The sequence below is a fragment of the Lepidochelys olivacea genome (genome assembly GCF_965140295.1).
Source record: "Lepidochelys olivacea isolate rLepOli2 genome assembly, chromosome: 1".
NCBI lineage: Eukaryota > Metazoa > Chordata > Testudines > Cheloniidae > Lepidochelys > Lepidochelys olivacea.
The window spans coordinates 117,706,600-117,724,399 of NC_140411.1; the positions used below are offsets into that span (position 1 = coordinate 117,706,600).

The following is a 17,800-nucleotide window of genomic DNA, read 5'->3' on the forward strand; positions in this document are numbered from 1 at the left end:
ACACTGTAGTTTGAAAACTGAGTACTACTCCGAATTCCTTTACTTACATGCTCATTTGATTTGTAAGTTTTAGTTCTGAAGGAAGTTTGTATGGATGACTTTTAAATAGTTTTGCCTGCATGCCTTTACTCTTAAGATACACATCTTAAAACTGCAGGACTTTTACAAATACAGGTTTTCCATCTCTGTTCTAGCAGTATTATGGGGATGGAGCAGATAATGAATTACTGGGACTTTTAGATGGAAAGATAAATCCAACTTTAACATTCTGACGAGTAGAACAACCCATGGCTAGTGCTCAAGGGATCGTGTATGACTCCTATGAAATGCTTGTGAAAGGTTAAAACGATTAACCATATTGTGAGACACAGCCTTGTCTAAATTGGCATAGCTGAGGTGACTATAATGGTGCTACGACGCTTCCAGCAGCTGAAAATCTAGCCTTCTGTGAATTGAATAGCACTCATATTTTAACCACTCACATTACTATTAATAACAGCAACATTTTTTGTCAACTAGCAGCATTTAGTAAGTCAAAGACAAAGCCCCCACTTCTCCATCTCAGAACATTACGAGCATGATTCTCCTCTCAACCAGTGTAAATTAGAAGTCATTCCACTAACATCAATAGGGCTACATGACATCAGTGTAGGGTAGAATCTTCAGACCCTTGAAGACAGACACAAGGCATACATTTGAAAACATTATCTCTCAAATATTTGAATGCTGGTCTAGTAAAATTAATATCATTGAGCATATTCTTTTTGCTAGTAACTGTTCTACTCTTGAAAACCAAATAGTAGACTTGTAAGGCACAAGCAGAACACACTCCCTGGTGAAACTGCCTTATAGTCAATGGATGTATTTCAGTAGGCATGCATTTGGCCAAAAGTGTTAAAGGAGGAAACCAGTAATGCGACTATGTAAGCTTGGTGTATTAGCACGTAATATCTGCTTACACAGCTAATTAATCATCATGATTAATTGTACGAAACAGCAAACAAAATATTTCCGGAAACCAAGATTACTTGCCGGTAGTATAAAGACCAAGTAAACACATACATATGCAGCTTCTAATACAAGATGAGGATCACTGGTGAGGCAGGTTGCAGAGCTTGAGAAAAGCAGTAGTTCAGTGGAAATGCTTTTGGCAACTATTGACCTTTGAGTTCCTAACCTAAAGGGTACAAAAACACCACAATGTTCTCTGGCAAGTTTTCTCTGATCTAACCTGCTGGAAAGGGGAAAAAATATCCTGAAGCCATTTTACATGCACAATTTAACAATTATGTGGTCAGAGGAGGGTTGATTCTGTTAAGCTGATGGGAACTGTAGATGTTTACAGGCTTTATGCATTAAAAAGGAATCTAAAAATCTAACACAGCATAATCAATATCAGGACCTATTCTCCTACAATGAGATAAATTATATCTAGTTTTGTACTGTGAACACAAAACTAGAAAGAAGAAGGGGATTCAAGCTCCTGATAAAATCAAACCAAATTAATGTAAACCTCAGAATCCACAGGTCTGAATTAAAGGTTAGAAAGTTAAGGAGGTATTAATTCTCACATTTAAACTCTACAAAGAGCAGTGTTAGGGAAATTTATTTTAGTTTTTAAAAAAAACAGATTAACAAATTATTGGAATTGAGAAAAAACAAATAATTTCAAGTTTATTTCATACTCCAACAGAAAGTTTTCTAATCCATACCCAAAGTTAAATTGGGGACACGATTGCAATCAAGTAATAGAAGCACAAACTTCAATGATATCTTAAAATTTCTATTTTCACTAGTAAAGAGAATTCTCAATTTAAAGTGAATTCCTCAGTGGAAAATGTGCAGTGTCATAATTTTGATTTGCCAGCCAGCTATCTGCCCCCAGCGAGTTTGTAATTTTTTTTCCTTTTTCTAAGTGGCTGATTCAGTTATGAGATATTTTCTTCCCTCCTTAACAAATCCACCATTTCCAAGCTTTCCTAGTACTAGTTAAGTGGTAGATGTAAAGAAAACCACAAACCCTCCCCCGTCAAAGCGTCACTTCTAATTGGTGGTTTCCACATTCTGCATAAATTCCTCAATCAGATGTTAAACTACAGCATGACTGATTGGGTCCCCTTCATCCTAACTGTTCCCTGCTGACTGGCACTGCTTTCCAACTGCTGCAGGAAGCAAGACAAGCAGCAGCAACATCTCTACTGTTTTGGTGGGTCTCTGCTACCACCAGTAAAACAGCTGCTCTCTCAGTGCTTACTGAGTGTCCTGAGCACAGCTACCCCATTGAAGAATTCATCTGTCAGAGTGGCTCAAACAAGAGATGTTACTGACATAAAATAATACGTATGTGTTGGTCCATAAATTGGAATATTGCTCCAAAATCAACATACAAATCCTTCACATTGCTTTGGATATATACACAGAAGAGCCTGAAAAAAGTGCACAAAATAAGGTGAAGAAAATAAGCCCCTTCACAATACTTAAACCTATTGCACACTCAGGGGAAATATATGATAATGTGGAGACAGTAATCTGAACAGATCAGGAGGATGTGCTGTACATCACTGAAAGGGGTTAATAAGGATGCATGCTGGAACTCTTAAGCCACCCTATGTATTTCATGCCCAGACTTTATCCTATGGTTCCTATTCAGCAAGGACATATGCCTTGTACCACCTAAGCATGGTTTTAGCATATTTTAAAATGGAATGACATTTAAATTACACAGAACTGGCAATCACCCAACAGGATTTCTCAACACGCACCATGCTATCAGGCTGCTACTGTGCGGAAAGAATGCACAATTCCAAAAGGAGGCTGAGGAGGTAGGAAGAAAGGGGAGGGCCTTGTCTAAATCTCAAGTTGCAGCAAATTCACAAAAATTCAGAGCTTAAAAAACATTAAAAGGTGGGCATGTAAGTTAACCCTGGTACTATGGAAGATAAGGGAGCATTTCACGGACCTTGGCAGTGTAGGGAGCAGGGGGAGGAGCGGTCATTTCTAGAGAAGTATGAACTGTTTTTGAACAATTTCTCCATTGTACTAGGCAGAAACAGGCTTTCCTTCAAATTCACAGATAGATGTCCTTTTGTTCCATGTTTTTCTTGAACCAGCATATTGAACCTAACCTCCTGTTTTTCAGCAATTAAGATTGATGCTCCTCATTTTAGCATGTGAAAATCAAAAGTGAGCTCATTGTTTCATTGCCCAAAATGCTGCAGTGGCACCAACAGTCCAAGATGTGAAGGTCAAAACTTTACAGGACACAGGTGCAGTAGCACCAGCAGCAGCCTCTGAAGCATCAGCCTGAGCCATATGCACTGGAGGAAATTGTTCCATCCTGGGCAATGAAATCAACCATTGCCTTAGCATTTTAAATGGATGGAGGCCAAATCTATTGATGAATGCTATGTAAAGGGTACTTATATTTAAATTCCATGAGTTATTCTACCCCCTCCATAGACCATGCTCTCAGATTTGTTCATTGTTATTTTTTGTATAATGCCCAAAGTGTTCTAGGTACTTCATGGAAGTAAGGAAAGATGTTTCCTCCCACAAGGCACATATAATAACAATTAGGAGCAGAAGAGAGATTAGGTATGTGACGCAATAAAGGGAACAACTGACCTAGTGGTAATGTTCAGCAGATTCATAGATTCCAAGGCCAGAAGGGACCATTGTGATTATCTAGTCTGACCTCCTGCATAACACAGGCCATAGAACTTCCCTCAATAATTCCTAGAGCATTTCTTTTAGATAAGCATCCAATTTGATTTAAACATTGCCAGTGATGGAGAATTCACCAAGACCACCACATTCCATTGTTTTTTTTTTTGTTTTTATTCCTCCAGCTGTGTCTCTTATCACTGTAATTTTATGAACTTTATGTTGGGGTTAGCAGGCCTCCTGGAAAAAGTGAGTTTTAAGGAGGGACCTGAAGGAGGAGAGGGAGTAGGTACCAAAGACTCAGTCAAAGAGGGCTATCTGGAGAAAGACACCTCCTTGAGACTAGGAGGACTCATTTGCTGAGCTTGTGTTGCTGGGACATTCAGGAAGATATTGCACAGGTAGATGGAGATGGAAGCCTACATTGTAGCCCAGTGGGCTAGTTTGCTTTATTATATTCACAGCTACTGTATATTTACTACTTTGCATTATATTCAGCAGTAATGCAAGAAACCTACAGGCCTGTATCCTCTAAGACATTAACTTCAGCAACTTAGCATCAGGTTTGAGACCTATGATCTTTGAACAGATAAACAGCCCAACAGAAAACCCCCATGTATTTGGGGAGTAAATAATTCAACAACAGAAGTGTCCTGGCAATGAACTGGCATACATAACATGTACATGAGATACGTTTAAGGCTAGCCTGCTTGCTTGCCTATATATATCTCTTTTCTTAGAAGTTTCTTATAGGTCTGATTATTTGTTTTATTATAATAGGTTTATATTAGGGTATATTTTGGCTGTAACACAAGGGACCTGCAGGCCACATCTTGTATGGTGAGCTCAGGCAAAGTTAGCATACATATGTCTGGGACCTTTCACCTAGATAAATGGAGCTGAAGCAGAAGGTCTGTGTATGATTGTGACCTTTAACATAGAGGCTGCATTAAAGCAGGTTCGCATAGGGGCTTTCCTAAGTTCATACCCTTTTAAACTGAACAGATACACCACAACTTGGAACTTGGAAAGAAACAAATAGGATAGAAATAACAAATGTGATATCTAACCACAAAAGGGCCATGGTAACGAATTGATGTATATAATAAATTGCGATCATTGAAATACTAACCTATAGGAAAAAGACACTCCAACATTAGTGAGGTGAGGAAATACAAATAAGAAAAAGGGAAAACTCCCCTACTGAATATGCATCAAGCATAATGGCGCCAGCATAACATATATAAGTGGCATCCCTGCCTAGAGGCAGTAGGAGAGAGAGATGTAGTCCTTGGGAGTTGTCAGAATGATGGCCACTGGTGGTGATGGGGAAGGTGATGGTGATGAGGAAAAACAACAAGGAATCCGGTGGCACCTTAAAGACTAACAGATTTATTTGGGCATAAACAACCCACTTCTTCAGATGCATGGAGTGAAAATTACAGATGCAGGCATTATTATACTGACACATGAAGAGAAGGGAGTTACCTCACAAGTGGAGAACCAGTGCTGACAGGGCCAATTCAATCAGGGTAGATGTAGTCCACTCCCAATAATTGATGAGGAGGTGTCAATTCCAGGACAGGGAAAGTTGCTTTTGTAGTGAGTCAGCCACTCCCAAATTAATGGTGTTAAATTTGCAAATGGATTTTAGTTCTGCAGTTTCTCTTTGAAGTCTCAGAGTAGCAGCCGTGTCAGTCTGTATCTGCAAAAATAAAAGGAGTACTTTTATCTGTCTGTTTATCTGTCTATCTATTTTATATGTCTGTGAGGGGAGGGCTCCTGCCTCATACTGAGAATGAGGGGAGATCAGCAGGTTATCTCAAGTGCTTATATACGAATGCACAAAGCCTTGGAAACAAGCAGGGAGAACTGGAGGTCCTGGTGATGTCAAGGAATTATGACATGATTGAAATAACAGAGACTTGGTGGGATAACTCACATGACTGGAGTAATGTCATGGATGGTTATAAACTGTTCAGGAAGGACAGGCAAGGCAGAAAAGGTGGGGGAGTAGCACTGTATGTAAGGGAGCAGTATGACTGCTCAGAGCTCCGGTACGAAACTGCAGAAAAACCTGAGTGTCTCTGAATTAAGTTTAGAAGTGTGAGCAACAAGAGTGATGTAGTGGTGGGAATCTGCTATAGACCACCGGACCAGGGGGATGAGGTGGATGAGGCTTTCTTCCGGCAGCTCGCAGAAGCTACTAGATCGCACACCCTGGTTCTCATGGGTGACTTTAATTTTCCTGATATCTGCTGGGAGAGCAATACAGTGGTGCATAGACAATCCAGGAAGTTTTTGGAAAGCGTAGGGGACAATTTCCTGGTGCAAGTGCTAGAGGAGCCAACTAGGGGGAGAGCTTTTCTTGACCTGCTGCTCACAAACCGGGAAGAATTAGTGGGGGAAGCAAAAGTGGATGGGAATCTGGGAGGCAGTGACCATGAGTTGGTTGAGTTCAGGATCCTGACACAGGGAAGAAAGGTAAGCAGCAGGATACGGACCCTGGACTTCAGGAAAGCAGACTTCGACTCCCTCAGGGAACGGATGGGTAGGATCCCCTGGGGGACTAACTTGAAGGGGAAAGGAGTCCAGGAGAGCTGGCTGTATTTCAAGGAATCCCTGTTGAGGTTACCGGGACAAACCATCCCGATGTGTTGAAAGAATAGTAAATATGGCAGGCGACCAGCTTGGCTTAACGGTGAAATCCTAGCGGATCTTAAACATGAAAAAGAAGCTTACAAGAAGTGGAAGGTTGGACATATGACCAGGGAAGAGTATAAAAAAATATTGCTCGGGCATGTAGGAATGAAATCAGGAAGGCCAAATCACACCTGGAGCTGCAGCTAACGAGAGATGTCAAGAGTAACAAGAAGGGTTTCTTCAGGTATGTTGGCAACAAGAAGAAAGCCAAGGAAAGTGTGGGCCCCTTAATGAATGAGGGAGGCAACCTAGTGACAGAGGATGTGGAAAAAGCTAATGTACTCAATGCTTTTTTTGCCTCTGTCTTCACGAACAAGGTCAGCTGCCAGACTGCTGCGCTGGGCATCACAACATGGGGAATAGATGGCCAGACCTCTGTGGAGAAAGAGGTGGTTAGGGACTATTTAGAAAAGCTGGACGTGCACAAGTCCATGGGGCCGGACGAGTTGCATCCGAGAGTGCTAAAGGAATTGGCGGCTGTGATTGCAGAGCCATTGGCCATTATCTTTGAAAACTCGTGGCGAACGGGGGAAGTCCCGGATGACTGGAAAAAGGCTAATGTAATGCCAATCTTTAAAAAAGGGAAGAAGGAGGATCCTGGGAACTACAGGCCAGTCAGTCTCACCTCAGGCCCCAGAAAAATCATGGAGCAGGTCCTCAAAGAATCAATCCTGAAGCACTTACATGAGAGGCAAGTGATCAGGAACAGTCAGCATGGATTCACCAAGGGAAGGTCATGCCTGACTAATCTAATCGCCTTCTATGATGAGATTACTGGTTCTGTGGATGAAGGGAAAGCAGTGGATGTATTGTTTCTTGACTTTAGCAAAGCTTTTGACATAGTCTCCCACAGTATTCTTGTCAGCAAGTTAAAGAAGTATGGGCTGGATGAATGCACTATAAGGTGGGTAGAAAGTTGGCTAGATTGTCGGGCTCAACGGGTAGTGATCAATGGCTCCATGTCTAGTTGGCAGCCGGTGTCAAGTGGAGTGCCCCAGGGGTCGGTCCTGGGGCCAGTTTTGTTCAATCTCTTCATAAATGATCTGGAGGATGGTGTGGTTTGCACTCTCAGCAAATCTGAGAATGATACTAAACTGGGAAGACTGGTAGATATGCTGGAGGGCAGGGATAGGATACAGAGGGAGCTAGACAAATTGGAGGATTGGGCCAAAAGAAATCTGATGAGGTTCAATAAGGATAAGTGCAGGGTCCTGCACTTAGGACGGAAGAACCCAATGCACAGCTACAGACTAGGGACCGAATGGCTAGGCAGCAGTTCTGCGGAAAAGGACCTAGGGGTGACAGTGGATGAGAAGCTGGATATGAGTCAGCAGTGTCCTCTTGTTGCCAAGAAGGCCAATGGCATTTTGGGATGCATAAGTAGGGACATAGCGAGCAGATCGAGGGACGTGATTGCCCCCCTCTATTCGACATTGGTGAGGCCTCATCTGGAGTACTGTGTCCAGTTTTGGGCCCCACACTACAAGAAGGATGTGGATAAATTGGAGAGAGTCCAGCGAAGGGCAACAAAAATGATTAGGGGTCTGGAACACATGACTTATGAGGAGAGGCTGAGGGAAGTGGGATTGTTTAGTCTGCAGAAGAGAAGAATGAGGGGGGATTTGATAGCTGCTTTCAACTACCTGAGAGGTGGTTCCAGAGAGGATGGTTCTAGACTATTCTCAGTGGTAGAAGAGGACAGGACAAGGAGTGATGGTCTCAAGTTGCAGTGGGGGAGGTTTAGGTTGGATATTAGGAAAAACTTTTTCACTAGGAGGGTGGTGAAACACTGGAATGCGTTACCTAGGGAGGTGGTAGAATCTCCTTCCTTAGAAGTTTTCAAGGTCAGGCTTGACAAAGCCCTGGCTGGGATAATTTAATTGGGGATTGGTCCTGCTTTGAGCAGGGGGTTAGACTAGATGACCTCCTGTGGTCCCTTCCAACCCGGATATTCTATGATTCTATGATACTTGTGGTACCTTAGAGACTAACAAATTTATCTGAGCATAAGCTTTCATGAGCTACAGCTCACTTCATCGGATCCGCATAAATGTAGCACAAGTAGAGGAGGGGCGCTAAGGGACGAGAGCTGAGGAAACATTGTTCTAAGTCAGCCTGAAAAATGTTGGCATACTGTGGGGCCATGACAGTGGCTAACATTTCAGATTGTTCTACAAGGAATGGTGTGAGTATATGGATGTGCAGATGTACATTCTGTAATATCTCTATCTACCTTACCAAGTTGGTGTGTTTGTGACTGTGCTAAATGTATTATTAAATTATATTTGTAAATATAAAAGAGTTCCTACATTGTGAGTGTTGCAATGTACATCAGGGTTCCCAGCTATATAATAATTTAAATAATACTGGGCCTGATCTTGGGGCAAGAATCTGTCAATCCTCAAAGTGATAACTGGGGATTCTTAAATAATCAATATAATTAACACATAATCTAAGATCAGGTTACAATATGTAGATGGAAAATGGAGTGAAGAGATAGATCTGCAAGTCATCAGTACAGCTGCCATAATTGAGCACATGATATCAAATGAGATGTCAAAGGAAAGAGGGAGAAGAGACTCAATGACAGAGCCCTGAATTACTACGATGAATAGTGGGAGACAGAAGATGATACGTGAAGAGCAGTCACAGAAGCAGAAGAGTGAGCATCTAGGTGGAGGTTCACAATCTCCAAAGCCACAAAAGATTGGAGAAGGATGAGAATATAGAAGAAATTTTGGATTTGGCTTCAAAGGACGTAATTGGTGAGTTTGACTGGGGCAGTTTCAGTGGAATGGAGAACATGGAAGCCATGTTATAGGGATTACAAGGAATTCATTGCTACATAGACAATGTTTCTATCTTTCCAATTAAAAGATTAAAAGATAAAGACAGGGAAATAAGCACAGGATGTCAGCAAAGAATCCTACAGCTCATTTAAAAAAATGTTTTTGTTATTAACTCACAAACTCACTCTTAAATATGACAAATGCAGTATTAGAAATAAACTGATTTCCCAATATAAACTGTACTTTTGAAATCAAGTAAAATGCCTTCTGTGTTGTTTAAAAAAGTCCTAAATCTGAGAAAGAAAACAAAATTGTTTTTTATATTCTCAGTGAAAGTGGAAACTTACTAACACATCTGTAATTGCCAAGGGGCCTATTCATAAAAATTTATACACTTCAGGATGCCCATGTCATCACTACCAAGCAAGTACTTTGCTTTTCTGAAAAACACCTGCACCAATATACAACATAAGTGGCTGTATTAATGTACTCATCTCTGAATATTGGAGAGGGCTTCTTTCTGGCTATGTAAATACTTCCTTAAGTGGGAATACAATAGCAAAGTAACAAAGTATATCCTCTAAGGATCAAGCTAAAAAATGTTGTAATGCCTTTAAAGATATTTTCTTTTTTTCCTGCTTTGCAGACCACCCTCGTGCAAGAAGTCAAAGGAGAAATGTGTTGGAACTTAATTACCTGTGGTACTGAACCACCTATAGATTTTTAAAAATAGCTGCCTCTCACAGATACCCAGTATGAACCCAGTGCTTTTTTATGTGCATCTCTCATGCCCAATTAATATAATAAAATGCATCATGTACCTTTTCAAACTGCTGGAAGAAGCCCAAAATAGTCAATAAAATACTAACTTTAACTCAGTGTACAGTGTGCTTTTTCACTGATCCCTAAAATACTGTATCCACCCTTCTTTGCTTCATCTCTGCTTAACAAGCAACTAAATGACGGTCAAGCAAAACACATTTCCATCAGGTCTACTTGACGTACTGCACTCAAGGTAGAAATGGGAAACCTTCAAGTTTCCATGGTTCTGCTCTGATAAGCACCCAAAAATGTGGATGCTTATTCAAGCCGACTGAGTCTTCAAAAGTGAGTTGGAAATCTTGGAAGTCACTCTTGTGAGTTTATTGGTTATTCCCGTTTCCACTTAGACTAGAACTACCATGATAACCAAGTGGCAGAGTGGCATACAAAAATAAAAAGCAATTTTCAAATAATATAGATAAAAATTTTCAAACCATAGTATTAGCTTGGCTTCAGTGTTGGATGAAGGTTTCAGTCAACAACTAAATATATGTCTTTACCAAGTAATGTGAACTCCTTTTTTGGTTGCTGTATAAACTCTTGTATTTGTTGTCTTAGCAATGGCAGAAAAATCACACATCATATTACAGAGGGCTTTTTTCCAAATATTTATTTTCTTTGAAAGTTCTGACTGACAATGTACCATGAGAGTTTAAAACATTTGCTGCCCCCATGGAAGTCAATGGGAGTTTTACACAGTGACAGAGTTAGGCAGAGTACTTTTGAAAATCCCCCTTATCGTATATTTGTTTTGATAGCCACTCAAGAATTGGTTTTTTTATAACACATTTTTAATGCTGAACCTTTATCTAGACCCTTTTTCAGTCACACTGGCATCTTCTTATAGGTTGAGTTTTTCATTTGTAATGAAACTGTTATCTTGTTAAACCTTAGATATGGTATCCCTCTTGCTTTAAAAGTTGCTTTATTGAAAGCTACTTTCCTTGTGTATCCACAAACCTATTCTTTATTAGTAGATGTGACTTGAAGCAGGACATTGTTACTATAACTAAGTTTCTTAACTACCCTCATATGCTCATTCCGTTCTTCCCTGTTAGAATGTAGATTCAAGATGGTTTCTCCTCTACTTTGACTTGCTATTACTGTTTCTTGGATAATGAAAAATTCCACTACAGAAGCTAAAAAACTCTTACAGGATCCCTATACCATTCTATGTGTGGCTATAAATCTCTTTGCTGATCCATATTTATAGTAGGTTTATTTGTAAATTCAACAGATGTTTGGACAGCTACTGTCACCTTCAGGACAGTATTTTGTGGTGGTGAACTACTCAATAGTTGTTCTATGAATATTTTTATCACTCTTTTATAGTTCTGGGGGTCTATTACAGATGTTAATTGAAGTTCCTTCTTGTTTTTTGATAATCTAGCCATACCCAAATTATTCCACTGATACCCTCATCATTATCAAATTCTATGACACTGGTTTTGTAACTGTTTTCAAAGCAGTGCCACATACTTTAGAGTCTCTTTTTTATCTCTGTGTGTATATATATAATACACTCACACACTATATCTATCAGTATCTATAAATAGATACAACTTTAGTGCTGGCAAAAAGTTGATTATTTGTCCACTGAAAATTTAATAAGAACTGCCATGCTGGTTTAGATCAATGGTCCATCTGGCCCAGGATCCCAGCTTCTGACAGCAGCCTGTGACAAATGCTTCCACAAATACTGGGCAAGTTAGATCAGTTTAAGTTGAACTATTCTACCACATTTGAAGTCAGTTGGAAAAGGAGTTCTTGAATGACCCTAAAAATAAAGGTGTTTATCAGAGTTCAAAGGGTCCACTAACTTTTTTGCTGGTGAATCTGGCCTAAGATTTCTAGGGGCTTAAGAAAATAAACTAAACACGAATTATAAAAATTGACATGTCTTAATAAATTATTGTCTAAGCTAGTCTAAGCAGACCTTTCAAAACTATACATCCAAACCAATACGTTATATTACATTTCCTCATCCTGACTAGAACCTTCTTTCATGACTTTATCTCAAACAAACAAAATAAAACTCTTTTCACCATCACCAAAAGGAAAAAAGGAAACAAGGTCAAAATTTGAGTGTCAGTGCTGTATACACAGGAAGATATGGTTCCTGATCCAAGAAGCCACGGGACACAAATAAGATACATATAATGCAGTTTGGACACATATGATATTTAAAGATTCATTTGTGCTTATGGTGATATGGGCCCTTGACGGAGCACACGTTGCCTCCTCTCCTCTCAAAACATATGCCTTGAGATAATCAGCAGTTCCATCTCATCCATTTACCAGAACTGGATTTATTATAATGGATGAACCCTTACACATGCTCCTGATCCTCAATGGCCAGATTTATAAAAGGGCCCAGCATGCTGGGTGCTGAGCATTTCTGAAAATCTGGTTCTAAGACCGAGAAGCATTTTCAAGGCAAAGTCAGTTTGCGACTCATGAATGCTACTGAATCTCACAGGTGAAGATATTGTGTCATGCAGGACTTGCTTTGTTCTTAGTGCATTGTATATAATCTGAAGCTATTCAAGAGTGACCATCTTCCTGCTTTACAGATAACTGAAACTTTTCACAAACAATATCAATAACATGAGCTCAGGTTGTGCTCCATTTTACAGTTCAGCTGTAGCAGGAGGCACGAACTATTTTGATAAAGTAGCAAATATTCCAGTGCCAGAATTTAGGACTCTAGCGGAGAATGAAGAGGCAGACAATGCTATCTATTTATAGTACATTTGCCTGAATCCCCTCTTTTGTACACAACAGCCATGGTCTTTCATGCAGAACCACTGTAGATGGACAGCTGTGTGTCTAAACATCTGTGATGAACAGAACTCAGATGGGAGCTTAAAAAAAGAGAAAACGGCATCAACATATTCATAAGTTGGTTTGGGAACAATGAAAGCACATATTGTAGGTCTGAGGGAAAAAGGCAGAATCAGCTTGTAAAAAAAATAATTCTCTATGAAATTCTTTTTGCAGATGTCAGCATAAGCTTGCTGCCTGACTTAGTGCAGCAATAAACTCAGAAAGGAGACAAAAGAGGTAGCCTTGACCAACCAAGAATCAGTGGTCTGAGAAGCACCATGTATTCCTGAGACTCAAAGTCTAAGCTTAGATTGACCCAGAAGGATAACACCTGCTCAGGGGAGAAAAAAAGTAAAGCAAAGCAATTGTATTAAAACAACTTGTAATAAAACAAGATTGGATTAAAGCCAAATCTACGGCAAATAATAATTTCAGCCTTTTGAACTTTCATCTTGGCCATCTATATCTCAGTCTCAGCTTGGCTTCCACTAGTGAGACAGACATTCTGATAGATTAGATAGATAGATAACAAAAAACAAACCTTCCAGGCACTGGTTAGTACTATAGAGAACTCATACACCAATGTTCTACTTCCTAAATGACAAATTCTAACGTCTTTACTTATGTTGAATGCTACCTTATGCCTCAAATAGCCCCAATGAAATTGGGTAAGGGTGAGAGAAACAGCTCTAAGGGATTCATATACTGTGTTGTTGACACCAAAGTCCTGTAGAATACGCTAAACAAGAAAAGTAAGCTGGTTTCATCTTTCTCTGGATGATATATTTAAATTATTTTAAATGACTTTTAGAGCTATCTATAAACCTTTAGCTTTTATTATAATACCTGAGTCAGATAGACATGCTCTCTATCCTTCTGTCATCAGGGCACTATTTCCCAAGATGATGTATGATGTGTCCATTTTTTTTAAAAATGGTGATCCATTTCTTTCAGATTTCTCTTTCCCTACTGATGAGCAATTTCCTGGAGTACCCAGTGGAGCCCTCTGTAGACACTGAGGGCCCTATTATGCTATCATTTTTGTGCACATGTAATTTTAATTGTCTTCAATGGGAGTGGCATGCATATAGCTGATGGGATAAATTGGGCTCTAGCATACTAATATGTTTTCAAGGAGAGTTTGCAGAATCAAAATGCACATGTGAGCACACAATATACATTATACAAAGAAACAAAGCGGATAATTGGCTATCTTCCTTTACTGGATCAAAACATGAATTCAATACATAAGTTTTAGTGTCAAAACGGAAATTAAAAAGATGCAAAGTGAAGGACAATCAAAAAACTTGAAAGGTAGTATATTATAATTAATGTGTTACTCCATTATTTTACTTTACATAATTCCTTTCAATAAAGGACAAACATTTTCTATACAATACACACACATACTCTCTTACTGAAACTGAGGAACTAATTCACAGTTAATATTGTTATTTTACAAATTTTACCTCTTTCTGTTTGTGAATTATTTGTGAACAGACTGATTTTCTCAAATGTATTTGTTATCCAAAATTAGTGCCTGAATAATTTATGTGAAAAATATTTGGACTATAGCTAGTTTGTGAGTAGCCCATTGAATTAAAAATATTGATATTCAGGTGTTGAGCTGCTTTCACTGGAGATACATGTAACATGGTAAGTTTAGAGTCCATGAATAATAACCTTGACTCTTAGAAACAGATTTATCATGCAAACACACAATGTTACACATTCATCACTCCCTTCGTACCAATAGTCTGCAATATTCATTTGGGACCAGATTGGATTCTTTTCCAACTCAATACCTACTTAGCCTACCTTGGATTTGTGGCCTGGTGTGGAACACAACCCCCGCTCTTCAGATACTCCCTTCTATGAGCAAGTGAGCGAGTAGCATCTTGCCTCCATCTGCTCCCCCCACAACTGGCCAGATGCAAAGCTGGCAGATAGAAGCACTCTTTCAATGGTAACAGGCACTTACTTTCTCCCTAGAGCACAAAGGGGAAAAACTGTTACTCTGAGTCATGCTTTCTTCCTGGGGGGAGCTTGTGGGCACCACCTCTGACTGAAGGCTAAACTCAATCTAGTCCTTAAAATCCAGTATTTCCTGTATATTCCTTTGCTAGATGATTCAGTAAAAAGCGAACAGAAAAAGGGTAAGAATACTGTCAAAGCAAATTAACTTAAACATTCCAACAAATATTCTTGGTAACTCCCCCTCCCCCAAACTCTACTGATCATTTTTCATTTTGTTCACCAATAAATGCAATTGGAATGCACAGTATGGGCAGTTGCCTCATTCAACTCATGACTTTATTCTTCAAGGACATAACGCACATCATCTTACTGCCAACATAGTTGAAAATTAAAAAGAGAGGAGAAAGAGGACAGAGGATAACAATGAGACAAATTAATGAGTAAGGATGTGGCCTTTCTGACAGCACATATGGAAAAATTCAACAAATTTTGTTTTGTTTTGTTTGTTTGTTTGTTTATGGATATGCAGTTTCACATCCATCTATAATTGGCTGAGCAAAACACAATTTGGAATTATGCAGAACTCTACTTCTTTACGCCACAGTCCTCAAATATGAATGAAGTTCCAATTAAAAACAGTTTCCAGGTGGTGAAGTTTGGATTTGGACTTGAACTTCCTCAAAGCGTAGAATGTTTGGATGGGGGGTTGGGTTGGGTTTGGGCTCTTCTTTAGTAAAAATAGGGTGACCATCAAATCATCAAAAATAAGGTGATCAGGACACTTTTTGTGGTACCATTTTTTAGGGCACTAAAATAGGCAAAAAGACAACAGTACATTTTATTTGTTGACATTCACTATTGTCAGCTTCTGACTCCACTGAAATATGTGCATATTTTTTGGAGCAAAGGATATTTTTCTGTAATTTAGGGTTTTTCTACACTTATATTTTATAGCGCTCTAACTTGCTGGTTCAGGTACGTGAAAAATCACCTCCCTGAGCGCAGAAAGTCTGAGCGCTTTAAAGTGCTAAGTGTAGACAGGTTCTGAGCGCTGGGAGTCACACTCCCAGTGCTTGGAGCTAATCCCCTGGTGGACATGGATTACCAGGAGCACTGGGAGAGCTCTCTCCCAGCGCTTGCACGTGACCACACTCGCACTTCAAACGGCAACACGCTTTGTAGTTTCCAGTGGTGTTCTGAGTGAGTTGCTTATAAGACATTGAGCAAGTTCTGTTAACATGCACTGTGAGCAAAGGAACAGCTTTGATAGTGTCTACATTCATTCCACATTCCTCTTCACTCCAAACATTGTCAATCACACTGAACACTCATTCCACCAGACTGCTTGTTCCTGGTAAACACACAGTGAGATTTTTTTAAATTGGTATACATCTTGAACAGCCTTTTTGTAGTTAGTTAAATATATTTTAAAATTACACATATTTTGATTGGTGAAGGAGAAAACTGATGACACTTCAGGTGTCATGAAAGACACGGGGCAGCACATCATATGAAAAACAAGGTCACATGATCCTTTTAGTTATAATGGATTTCTAGTGCATGAAGACTAAAAAGTAATATGGAAAATGTATATTATTAAAGCAATCTATAATTTTTATATATGACAAAGAACTCTGAGAAAATAATGAATAAGGGTTCCATTATTCATTATCTAGGGCTTGATTCAATAAATGAAGCTTTTGGCATATAGATAGGATGTAAATACAAGTTTAGAGGAGACTCCAAACTCATATACCAGTTATTTGCTGCCTGGGCACTCACTATAACTTAAATTAAATCCAATAGGAAAAAAACGATTATTTAAAAAAATTCAACTTTTCTGAGGCAAAATAATATTTCTACAACAAACAGCCCCATAATATTCAAATTACTGTAAACCTACTTCTTTAAAAAATCTGATTAAATAAAGCATTTTGTTCAGTTCTCATATTCACTTTCCCCAGTCATTGATTACAGGATGCAACAGCTGAGTGAGGATATTCATCTTTGTTTTTCCACAATAGAAAACTTACAGAAAAAGGTCTTTCATTTTTTAGATTTAAGATGCTACTGCTATACTTACTATACAAAAATTCAGGACATACTAGGAATATACTTTTTGTTAAACAATAAATAGATATAGTATGTAATGATTTTATTTTATGGAATGTTTTTTCCCTCCACATATGTTCAGTCCAGTTTCCATATAGCTACTTGGGGAAGTGAGCTGTAGCTCACGAAAGCTTATGCTCAAATAAATTGGTTAGTCTCTAAGGTGCCACAAGTACTCCTTTTCTTTTTGCGAATACAGACTAACACGGCTGTTACTCTGAAGCAGGATATATACCATGAATTGTCCTAAATCTTTTCTAGCTCTCTGAGTCTTAATTTAAATTTGCATAGTTGATTAACTCTTTTGAACTGTATCAACAATGTTTGTTGCATTTCAGTCTACTTTGTGCTAAAATTCATTATTACTTGTTAGGCTAATCAAGCCATGCTGTTATAAAATAAGCCGAAAGAGCAAGCAAAAGAAAAATGCAGATTTCTACTGGATACGTTACAGAAATCTGCTGTATATCTTGCTTTAATGTTTTATCATAAGAAATAAAAATATCAGTGGTGGTTTCCTGTGGACAACTAATTCATTCACATGTGTTTAGTTTTAAGTTCAGACAAAATTTATCTATCCTACAGCAAGAGAAGACTGTTCTTAATGGCCTAGCATCAATGCCTTTCTTTCACTTACTCTTGTTTTCATATATTTTAAAATATAGGATAAAACTCCGATTGAATTCAACAGGAGTCCTGCTGGAGTAAGGACTGTAGGGTTGGGCCCAAATATTGACAGACAGCCTGACTTCTAACACTCACTTACCAAAAAACATCAGTCTTCCAGAGAAGTTGAAACATACAATTTAACAAAGACATCTCTGCAATAAATTAGACTTCTTTCTACATATCACTCCGTTTGCAGCCTGACTTGCTAACTCTTCATTTCCAGATTTCTTATATGTACC

General features: G+C 39.0%; 1 long non-coding RNA gene across 3 annotated transcripts in view; it reads right to left on the minus strand.

The window, feature by feature from the left end:
- Positions 1-17,800, minus strand: part of LOC311514932 — a 198,704-nt gene that overhangs the window by 150,164 nt on the left and 30,740 nt on the right. For 2 of the 3 annotated variants that reach the window (XR_014709984.1, XR_014709985.1), the window contains exon 2: positions 5,152-5,368. This is a non-coding gene — a long non-coding RNA (uncharacterized lncRNA). Of the gene's footprint in view, positions 1-5,151; positions 5,369-14,621; positions 14,792-17,800 lie in introns of all 3 variants that reach the window. The other variant, XR_014709983.1, reaches the window with a different exon arrangement.